General features: G+C 42.7%; 1 protein-coding gene across 1 annotated transcript in view; it reads right to left on the bottom strand.

Annotated features, from left to right (window-relative positions):
* Positions 1–12,248, bottom strand: part of LOC146801747 (uncharacterized) — a 35,877-nt gene that overhangs the window by 2,582 nt on the left and 21,047 nt on the right. The gene's annotated exons all lie outside the window — the stretch shown is intronic.

Here is a 12,248-nt window from a genome sequence, read left to right as displayed (position 1 = left end):
TGGTATAGAAGGCACGTATAGTATTAAAAGATGAAATTTATCCATCCATTTGGAGTGGAAGACGAAGACAAAGCAGATACACTAGTGGCCTGTCCAATCATCTCAAAAACATGACAAAGGCGAAACAAACTAAAACCTACTCAAAATATAAAGAGGTATATCCATCCAGTGGCAGTGTAAATAAAAAAGGGGTCACATGCCCAGTAACTATTCGTGTGGATTTAAGTTGTCATATATCAGTCTACAGCTCAAGAAGATGGAGAGAGAGAATCCAATAGATGTAAAGAATAGTACAGATAATAGCAAGAGGGCACATGAATATCTTAACATGGCTTATAGGAATTCACACAGCTCTTTATCAAAATTTAACCCATGTTCCACCGCCCTCAATTTAATAATCCAGGTACTCTCTAGTTTACGTAATTGCGACGCCATGTCACCCCCCCCCGTGCGTTCTGATTTATTGCATCAATACCATGAAAGCCAAGTTTACGTAGATCATTTGGTGTATGTTCAGTATTGAAATGAACTGCTAAGGGATACTGCGTATAATTGTTTCTGATGGCAAGAATATGTTCTTGAGTCCTCCCTTTCAGAGGTCTAATTGTGCTTCCAATGTATATTTTGGCGCAAACACATTTAATGCAGTAAACAACCCATTTAGTATTGCAATTGATGAACCTTCTGATGGTGTATGTTTTCTCCGTATTGTACTTAAAGGTATTGATTTTATGCAGTCCAAAACTACACATGTTGCACGAGCCACACCTAAAAAAAACATTTGGGGCAGAAGGTAGCCACGTGATATGCTGTTCAGGATGAATGAAACTAGGGGAAAGTTGTTGTCTTAGTGTGCGCCCTCGTTGGTGAACAATTAAAGGTTTTGATCCAATGGCACCCTGTAGGCTGATGTCATGCATTAAAAGGTGCCAATGTTTTTTTTTAATCTTGTATACATCTGAGCTCAGACTGGTATACGGGGTAATGAAGGCACCCTTGATTGCTTTGGATGTTCTCTTTTTTTTGGTATTCAAAAGTAAGTTCCTTCTATTGACCTTATTGACTTTCAGTCTTGCTGATCTAATTATATTCTTGGAATATCCTCTCATTTTAAATCTTTTTTCTACAATTGTTAATTCTTTGTCAAGTAAAGTTTCATCACTACAATTGCGTTTAATACGCAACATTTCTCCATACGGAATGGAATTCATTTGTGAAGGTGGATGTGCACTGCTGGCATGCAGAGTCGCATTGCATGCGGTGGCTTTCCTGTAGGGTAGACTAACCAGTCTAATATCATCGACCATGATGGTTAAATCCAAGAAATTAACCTGCTTGGTACTCTGATTTTTTGTGAATGATAGATTGTAGTCATTGTCATTGATGTATACAAAAAATTCCTCTGGGGCATCATTTGATGGAGCCCAGAAGAATAAAATGTCATCAATGAATCGTCCCCAGTATAGGATATTCTCAACCAGAAGACCTGGACAGTTCCTCCAAATATGGGTGTGTTCAAACAGACCCATATACAGATTTGCAAATGATGGCGAGAATTTGGCTCCCATCGCCACTCCTCGTATTTGGCGGAACCAATAGCCATTATGGGTGAAAATATTATTTGTCTAGCACTAATTTAATCATATCTAGCAGCGTGATAGTGTGTTCATACATGTTGATGGGTCGACAGTCTATAAAGTGTTGTACAGCATTTATACCCTTATCTCCCGGTATACTTGTATACAAGGAACAGACATCCATAGTGACCAACAGATGGTCTGGTACCCATTCTACATCAGCAATTTTACTTAGAATGTCCCGTGAATCCTTTATGTAAGATGGTGAATTGACCACATGGGGTTGAAGATATAGGTCAATATATTCAGATATTCTTTCTGTCGGTGAATTGATGCCCGAAATAATTGGTCTCCCCAGTGGAAAAGCACCACCTTTATGTATTTTTGGCAAGGTGTATAAACACGGATTGGTTGGTTTTGAATTGAACAGATATCTGAATTCTGTATCTGAAATTGGACCCAGTTCTTTCCAATGTTTTAGACTGATCTCGACTTTTGTTATGGTGATGTTCATGGGGTTACTACTCATTTTGACATAGGTGGTACAGTCTGCAAGTTGTCTGTCAATTTCTTGGATATAGTCAATCCTGTTCATTAGCACAACGTTGCCTCCCTTGTCAGCTTCTCTTATGACAAGGGAGGCATCGTTTGCCAGCAATTCCAATGCCTTTCTCTCATCACTAGTGATGTTTTGTTTCGTCTTCATATTCTTCAAAAGAAAACGATCCTCAAGTTTATAAAGATCTTGAAAAACCAGTTCCTGAAAAGTGTCAATCACATTGGGGCCTGGTAGGTGGGGCGTGAACCTGGATTTATTTTTCAGACCACTGTCTGAGTCAGAAAATGTGTCTAAACTCAATTCTCTAGTAATGGTGTCAATTGACATAGGAATATCCTGTTCCTCCAAGGATAAAAGAAGTTGTATATCCTTTATTTCCCTGATGGTTTGGATATTATCAAGATTTTCAGTAGTCACTGGATCTGACAACCATTTGTGTTTGTCTAAGAAGAATTTGTGTAGTTTGAGTTTCCTGGTCAGCTTGAAACAGCTCACATGTAGTGTTGTAAAGTTGGGAAAAGCACTTGGACAGAAACCCAATCCTTTGCTCAGTAGTTTTATTTCAGTATCGGTCAAACTGTGATTCGATAAATTAACAACATTAATCTGATCAATACCACTTGTATTCATTTCATCAATCACATTTGCTGTGTACGGGCCCCCGATCTGGTTGTTACTCCCATCCTTTCTTTTGTGATGGGATCTCGATCTGCATTTACCCCTCCTGGTTTTTGTATGCTTCTCTCTTTTTGGAAGGCTTGTTTGTTTCCCTTCCTGAAATGTTGCAATTCTAAAAAAAAAGGGATCTGCATTATTGGATATGGGTGGGCCGTGGGCACCGAGCGATTCACCACTTGTGATACTGCTAACACTTGAAGTGTCAGAAATTTCAGGTGTCTCTAATCTCTGGGGTCTACTGTCTAGAGTTGTTGTTGGTCCACTCGTTCTGATATTGTCGAATTTTTTAGCAAAAGTGTAGACCCTCCCACTTTGATAGTCTCTCTCGTCCCGTTTGATTTTTTGTGACTTTTTTTCTTTTAAATAAAGTTGATGTTTATGTATTTCTTCCTTTAATATGATCAGATTACGTCCCGTAACTTCAGGTAAGTTCAAGTCTCGAATTTCTTTCTCTAAGAGTGAGATTTCTAGTAAAAGTTTATCACGTTTCAGATCTGCATCTCGGATAAGTATGTCCATCATTCCCACCGATTAATTAAATAAAAGCTTTTCCCATTCCTTGAGGTGTCCTGAGTCTAAATCCTCAAAAGATGGGAAAATCAGAATACGCAGTCCCCTCGGCACTTGTTGCTTTTCAATGTATTTTCGCAGGACCGTAGCGTGCCACCATCTGGAGAGCTCTTGTGTTTTTGAGCCTCTCCAGTCTTAGAAATTTTAGTTTGAGTCCTTCCTTTCCAGAATCCCTAGTTGTCACATTCATTTGTACAGGATTGTGACTGAACAGGTCATCCATCAGGGCATCTCTGTTATCATCAAATGTTGCCATATTTGAATTAGTTATTAGAACCTGAGGTTTAGTGTGATTCAAATGACCATAGGAGACAATCACATCAGATAATTATTCGGTTACCTCTAATTAATAGTCAGGTTTTACACCACTTAATGTGACAGCTGAAGAAGTTAAGACACAATCTCACCCAAGTTTCAGTAATATGGATCATGGGGTGCTTGACCCGCAAAATTTAACATATAATCAAAAAGACATGGGTTTTCGCTTAATGATGTGCACATCCACAAAAGTAGTCAATAACACATCAACATGTATGACTTAAATTTCACATATAGAAGTGCTGCAATGGTGTCGGCAATACCCACCCATCAGGGTATAAACACATTAGGACGAATCCTAAGGCAACATATAGATTCACAATACACCTGAGCACACCCAAGGAGAGTAACTGTAATCCAAAGGTTTAGTCAAAACCTGAGCAATGCGAACAGTAGTCAGTTATTCAAATGTCCTTTATCACAATCGCATAAAAAGAAGCTTTCCAATCAGGTCCTGTCGCAGATTTGTAATAATCAGACAACAACGCAGAACAGCAGCAGCCGACGCGCGTTTCGCCCTCTGGGCTTTTTCAAGGCTGCAGAAAAATACATATATGACAGTAATTGTACAGTGATCTGATGTGACCAGTGCAAGTCACCACGATGTTTACACACATTGAGATGCCCTTAAACAAAACACTTCAATTACGAATGTATGTACATATATCCATTATGTCATCAGTTGCATATCCCACCTCCCTGTACAGATTTAACTTGGAACTGGAGGTGTGGGGATACGTAACTCCAACCTTCTAAGGTGGTGATTTTAACAGGAGAACACAAAATAATTAACAAACAAATGTGAACAAAGCATTATTCATATTAAAACATAGGCACGCCATCCTAGTTGCAATATAAAATAGAACGCAATGTATGCGATTAGCCAATCGCCATGAGTAGATCTAAGATACTCGAAATACTCTTCATGTGTATCCTCTTTGATTAGTAAAAAACCCACATGACCGAATGTGGTGATCACCAAGCTCCCTGTCAAAGATATATGAGCACACCGTGACGGATTTAGAAAATAGAGCAGATTAACTCACTACGTGAGTAATACCACCACCAAGACACCGATAGTGAAAACCGGAGCCGAACTGAAAGGCTCACAAAGATAATTTTAAACAAAGAAAACCTGTAGTCAGCAATCAGTGTTAGAGATATTCCTCTCACCTTGAATGTCGAGGCTAAATCTCCTAACTAGTTCAGAGTTGAGGGTTATGTATCAATCTCTTGCTGGATTAATTCTGAAGAGAAAAGGGAATGTTTCGAAAAACCAACTTTGTAAAAACAGGGGTATATTGTGATCACGTTAGGTGATTCAAGTGATAGCTACGCCTATTTCTTACCCCAGGTCACCAACGCCAAAGTTAATCGTCTTGTAACACGTTGATATGTGAAACTGAGACACGTTCTGAGAAAGCGGTTTGTCGTCGTTATAAATAAAGATCCCATTCAATCCTGGGAAACGAGCACCGGACCTTGATAAGTCCTGTGTTGAAAAGTAGATAAAACGACGTAATATCAATAAAGGTTCCAGCAGACAAAGTGAAAAGAAAAAGAGAACGATTTTTATCGTTGATGCTAGTACACCTTCGTACATGTTTCTAGCTACACAGTACAGGTTATATTTTAGAGTGCATCTAATCAGTATTGGAGCTGTATAATAATACACAAAAAAACAAAAACTTATAGCTTTATCTTTACCTGATTCGTGGAGTAAAGTCTTGTAAAAGACGCGTGGCAACTCGGCGTTCTGTAAACGCTAGTGTCATTTTGATGGTCTTTGTGCTCAAGGCAGATGGCCATAGAAAGCGGACTGTGGCTGCGGTCTCATATTGTTTCTGTAAGTCTAAAAATTGTGAATGAAATCACTATTACTACAGCATTGTAAGAATTAGGCTTGCAACCAGGATGTAAATTATTAATCGCAATTGCCTTCCAAGGACACACGAATAGAAAAAATATATATTCTAATGGAAATACCTTCACTCATCGTCGATGGGGAAAACGATCTTAGGGTCGTGATGTAAATCGATCATATGTAAAGTTAATAATCTTACTTACTCAAGCTGCAAAGTATATAAGTGTAGTGATATGCATGAAGAGCATATATACATGCTAGGTTAGTCCCCTTACTTTTTCAAGAATTAACATGTGTATCATTGCGGGGACAACGTTGGACCAGTCAAAGACCATCAAAATGGCACCAGCGTTTACAGAACGCCGAGTTGCCACGCGTCTTTTACAAGACTTTACTCCACGAATCAGGTAAAGATAAAGCTATAAGTTTTTGTTTTTTTGTGTGTTATCATACAGCTCCAATACTGATTAGATGCACTCTAAAATATAACCTGTACTGTGTAGCTAGACACATGTACGAAGGTGTACTAGCATCAACGATAAAAATCGTTCTCTTTTTCTTTTCACTTTGTCTGCTGGAACCTTTACGTCGTTTTATCTACTTTTCAACACAGGACTTATCAAGGTCCGGTGCTCGTTTCCCAGGATTGAATGGGATCTTTATTTATAACGACGACAAACCGCTTTCTCAGAACGTGTCTCAGTCTCACATATCAACGTGATACAAGACGATTAACTTTGGCGTTGGTGACCTGGGGTAAGCAATAGGCGTAGCTATCACTTGAATCACCTAACGTGATCACAATATACCCCTGTTTTTACAAAGTTGGTTTTTCGAAACATTCCCTTTTCTCTTCAGAATTAATCCAGCAAGAGATTGATACATAACCCTCAACTCTGAACTAGTTAGGAGATTTAGCCTCGACATTCAAGGTGAGAGGAATATCTCTAACACTGATTGCTGACTACAGGTTTTCTTTGTTTAAAATTATCTTTGTGAGCCTTTCAGTTCGGCTCCGGTTTTCACTATCGGTGTCTTGGTGGTGGTATTTCTCACGTAGTGAGTTAATCTGCTCTATTTTCTAAATCCGTCACGGTGTGCTCATATATCTTTGACAGGGAGCTTGGTGATCACCACATTCGGTCATGTGGGTTTTTTACTAATCAAAGAGGATACACATGAAGAGTATTTCGAGTATCTTAGATCTACTCATGGCGATTGGCTAATCGCATACATTGTGTTCTATTTTATATTGCAACTAGGATGGCGTGCCTATGTTTTAATATGAATAATGCTTTGTTCACATTTGTTTGTTAATTATTTTGTGTTCTCCTGTTAAAATCACCACATTAGAAGGTTGGAGTTACGTATACCCACACCTCCAGTTCCAAGTTAAATCTGTACAGGGAGGTGGGATATGCAACTGATGACATAATAGATATATGTACATACATTCGTAATTGAAGTGTTTTGTTTAAGGGCATCTCAATGTGTGTAAACATCGGGGTGACTTGCACTGGTCACATCTGATCACTGTACAATTACTGTCATATATGTATTTTTCTGCAGCCTTGAAAAAGCCCAGAGGGCGAAACGCGCGTTGGCTGCTGCTGTTCTGCGTTCTTGTCTAATTATTAAAAATCTGCGACAGGACCTGATTGGAAAGCTTCTTTTTATGCGATTGTGATAAAGGACATTTGAATAACTGACTACTGTTCGCATTGCTCAGGTTTTGACTAAACCTTTGGATTACAGTTACTCTCCTTGGGTGTGCTCAGGTGTATTGTGAATCTATATGTTGCCTTAGGATTCGTCCTAATGTGTTTATACCCTGATGGGTGGGTATTGCCGACACCATTGCAGCACCTCTATATGTGAAATTTAAGTCATACATGTTGATGTGTTATTGACTACTTTTGTGGATGTGCAGATCCTAAAGCGAAAACCCATGTCTTTGTGATTAAGTATTTCCAAAGTACACAGGCAAATTCCCGGAAAAATGTCAGTTGGAATGCCATTACGATTAGCATCTCCAATGTACAAATCACTGAAATTCACCAGTTATTAAATGCTATGAAACCATAATTCCAACCCCAAATCGTCTCATGCATGACATTACAGATATTACAAATGAAATCATCAATGACATGATGAAGACATAATATATGATGTGACCAACCACATCATACAGAAAAGAACTGTCATGGATATTTAAGGCTGCAGGACCACTTTGCAGGTGTTTTCGCTATCATTAGTAAGACAGCATCCTGTTAATGTTCAGTAAATAATCTAAATTCTAACTCAAGGGCCATTTCTGAATCCCTGGCATTGCTTGGATGCCAATAAGGGGGTGTAAAAGAACCAGATGAAAATGACAGAGAAAGATTTCAAGCGCAGTTTAAATACTGAATAGACTTCTGAGACAAAAGGCCACTATATCACGGCATAGCATTGAATAGGTCTTGTGACCATGCATGTAATGATATTCAAATTTACCAACGATATTGTTAGTTATTAGATAATAGGGCAGATGTACAGACGCATTTTCTGGTCACAAACCATGCAATTCAATAAATAGGTCAGTTTGCATATAGGTTTTTCAAATGTACTGAGCCCATTTAATGGTTCAATAACATGTTCCATTAGGAATCGGTATTTGGAAGGAGCGTGTTTAGGGCGCCCCTACCAAATAGGGATTCTTTACGGCTGAGCGTCTGAGCGCAGAGCAGGTCGCGGAGACCCCGGCGAAGAGGTGACCAGTGATCAGCATGAATTGAAGATGATGATACCCCCTTAACAGCGACCCTGCTGATGAACAACAGGACGCAGTGGCACTGGAACCCTGAGGAAAACAGCAGCCCTGATGGCCTGGAGTGAGCCCTGACGGGCTCGAGTGAGCCCTGATGGCCTGGAGTGAGCCATGATAGCCTGGAGTGAGCCCTGACGGGCTTGAGTGAGCCCTGATGGCCTGGAGTGAGCCCTGATGGCCTGGAGTGAGCCCTGACGGGCTCGAGTGGAGTACGACACCCGGGCCCTAGTGCAGAGTGCCGACCATCGTGCCCACCGAGTCCATGCCCTAGCAGCAACCAGTGCAGAGCGACAGCTGTATTCTCTGAGCCAGGCCGACTAGACTGGGCAGCCATCCCCTCACCAACATCAGGAGGGTCTTAACAAAAACAGATCAGACCAGCACATGGAGGTAAAAAGCAGGCACACCTGGCCCTAACTTTGGGCAGTGACCACAGCACTCACTGAGTCCAAGCCCTGGCAATGACCAGCCGAGAGCAAGGGCTGCATTCTTCGATCCAGGCTGGCTAGATTTGGCAGCCAGCTCCATGCCAGCACCAGGAAGGCCAGACCAGAAACAGTCTTCCCCAACCCAGGAACATTTCTAGTAAGCTGGAGCAGCAGAGAGCTAGGGCCACGCAAACCGAACCGGGCAGGCCAGAATTGACGGTTGACCCCGCATCAGCTTCAGGATGTCTTGACCAGGGACAGCATTTACCATCCTGAGGTGAATAGCCGGTTCGGGCTTACCCAAAACTGACCTGTGGCCCCACATCAGAGTCAGGAGAGCCCCCCTGGGTGACCTGGATTACCGGACAACCATGACTACCATTAGGTACAGACGTGACACCTTGATTTTGTTGGATGCCCCACATAAAGAATGGAGATGGGTGACCCACACAAAAAATCAGGGAGAACAGGGCTCCGACACCCTGCCAGCCCCCCCTCTCCAGTGAATTAACCCATCACTGAAAACTTCATACTCCAATTCTTTGCGGGTCTCAAACCCACAATTGTGGTGGTCGGGGCAGATTTTAAACAAAAACTGTCTGAATTTAGGTATGAAATGGACAACCTTGGGCAGAGGGTCCACTCACCAGAAACAATCCAAGATGAGCAATCCCTGGACTTGGAGTATCAATCCCGATTGATGTCTGTTACTGGACAACTTGTGACAATATCACAGGAAGACCCAGAGAATCGGTCCCGGAGATGTAACCTCCACATCCCAGGAGCAATGCAGGGCAAGGAATAAAAGGACAATAGACATACATTTAGGGCCAAGCCAAGGCACTCCTGGAAGAGCACGTCCTAAACTCATGCACATAGACCGAGCCCACAGAGCTGGCCTGAACAGCCGGACCCAGAAAAGGAAATATGCCCCAGACATTTAAATGTGTTTCCATCACTGTGTGGACAAAGAAGTGATCCTAGAGACAGTGCGGAGAAGAGGCCCTATCAATGGTACAACGGGGATGAGCCATAGATCTGACACTCATCAAATGGAAGGCCTTCCGGGATGTCACCTCCTTTCTAACAGCTAACAACGTACAATACCGATGGGACATTCTGACTTCTCTTCAGGTGGAAGGGTAAGAGACGTGCACTCAAATCGATCCAGGAAACTTGTTGGATTCTGGGCTACTGGTCGCTAATGAGGTTTCCGAAAACCCCACGGAGAGTTTTAAGCCCAGTATCGACAACTGTGAAGGGCCGTGGTGCACGGAAGGCCCCGAAGCAGGAGGAGACTCTAGCTGGTCACAAAGCAGCCTTACAGAACACCTAGAAGGTCAGCGAAGAACAGACCCTGAACTCCCTAGAACAAGACTCTCATAACCCCCACAAGCACAAGGCGGAGGACTAGGGGCTGCTGCAGGTATGGAGAATGGGGCAGGTGTGGAGCCACTCAGGAAACGCTCAGGAGATTATGCCCATCTCCCAAGATCACAAACGTGCCACGGGCAAACCTTACTCCAGACCACCGTTGAAGAGGTCTTTACCGCCACCTCCTCTCTCTCATCCTTTTTTTTCTACTTCCAGTGCTGATTTTCGGGCACAGGAAGGGGAAATCGGCTAGGCAACTGCTCACATCTCCCTGCTAGCTCAGGGGAAAAAACACTTACATATCTCCTTTGTTGTTACATGCCATGTTGACATGTATACTGTTCCAGGAATATTGGGGATGTTTGGAGGAGGGAGAATCCATCTCCCTCACTTTAACTATGCTGCACCTCTCACAGGTAACAAGCGCCATAGACATACCTACCCATGTACCTCCATATCACTGCCTCTACATTGACCCTTCCATTTATAATGTTAGGGACTAAACAATCCACTCAAGCATCACTAATCCTACATGAACTGGCCCTGCTAGACACTGGCATAGGGCTTATCCAGGAGACACAACTCCTAAACTAGGACCAACCATGCCTGAACTCAATTCTTTTCCCGGCCCCATACTTCCCCTCTGGCTGGAAGAAACCTGCCAGAGTGGAGATCCTGATCCACAGACGATGTCCCCTGCTCGTTACTGTGACACAAAAAACAAAGCAGGTGTATGGGTGGTTACACAAGGGACTCCAAGGGGCACCCCACTGATTCTGACCTCGATATACAGCCCAAACCAGGGTCAAGAGCGATTCTTGATAGAGTTGCTTCGCACACTGACAGCGTGGCCCCCACATCGATAGAGGTGGGAGGAGACTCCAATTTGATCTTTGAGGTAGATGTCCATGCACCCATAACCATGTACAGATGATCGACAATACTATCCCTAGAGGGCACGCTCCTCTAAGAGAATTTGGGTTTAGTAGATGCTTGGAGAACCCGACTACCCACTAGGATGAGATTATTCACCGTAGTTCTGGGCCCATAAGACGTCTACTAGACTGGATTAATTCTTCCTTGACAAGCGATTTGTCCCAGACCTGGTAGAGGTGACTCACCACTCTATCACATTCTCTGATCAAGGTCGTGTCACCTGCCTATTAACGATTAAAGGGCCGGCCCCCTGGGGTTGGCCAATCCATGGGGACTTCAGGACTCTGTACTGTGCGACCCAGTGACAATCTGAAATATGAAGGCTAGCATTGCTGACAACATCGCCCATATCGATATGGAAGTAGTGAAGGCAGGGCCCTCTTGGATATCCTAAAGGCAGTGCTACAGGGGAACTTCATTGCGGAAGAAGCAGGTTTATGCAAAATACAGGAAGCACTGAGGAAACAACTCACTGATGAACTGCACACTCTAAAGCAGGATCATAAGAGCACCAACTCCTCTGGCCTACAGAGCCACCAGGGGTCGGGCCCAGCCTACCTGAGACTCAGACTGCAAAATTACCAACAAGACCGGGTCCTGAGATCAAACCACATGAAATTGCTCACTATTCCTCATATCCGTAAGGCCAAGATAGGCGGCAGAGCATTTGCAACCAGAACTGTAATGCTCTGGAATGCCATACCTCTCCACCTCCGCATGATGGAGCCAGAACCGGCCTTTAGTAGAGCATTAAAAACCTGGCTTTTTAACCGTACACAGCTCTTCTTTCTGTGCCTTCTGTGTGAATCTGCAACCTTAGCAGCGGGAAACCTGCGTTGGAGGTAGCCGCGCGCTCTATAAAGTTCAAATAAATAAATAAATAAATAAAACTCCCAGTAACTCTGGAGGAAAATCTTAATGGTACTAGGCTAGATTAGAGCCCTGAAATTAGATGGGCGGCATATCTCCCCACACACCTGGACAATAAATATTAGACAAGTAGCAATAAACCAGGCAAACTTGTAGCCAAACTCCTCCGAGCACGTCGGGCCAAAAACCTAGTAGCTGAGGTAAAATATCTGAATGGGCGAGTAAACATCCATGACTCAGAAAAGGCCAAATCCTTCTATGTGCA

This window comes from Triturus cristatus, chromosome 8, assembly GCF_964204655.1.
Source record: "Triturus cristatus chromosome 8, aTriCri1.1, whole genome shotgun sequence".
Taxonomy (NCBI): Eukaryota; Metazoa; Chordata; class Amphibia; order Caudata; family Salamandridae; genus Triturus; species Triturus cristatus.
Note: the sequence above shows the minus strand (reverse complement) of the source record. Positions and strands in the feature narration are given on the sequence as shown.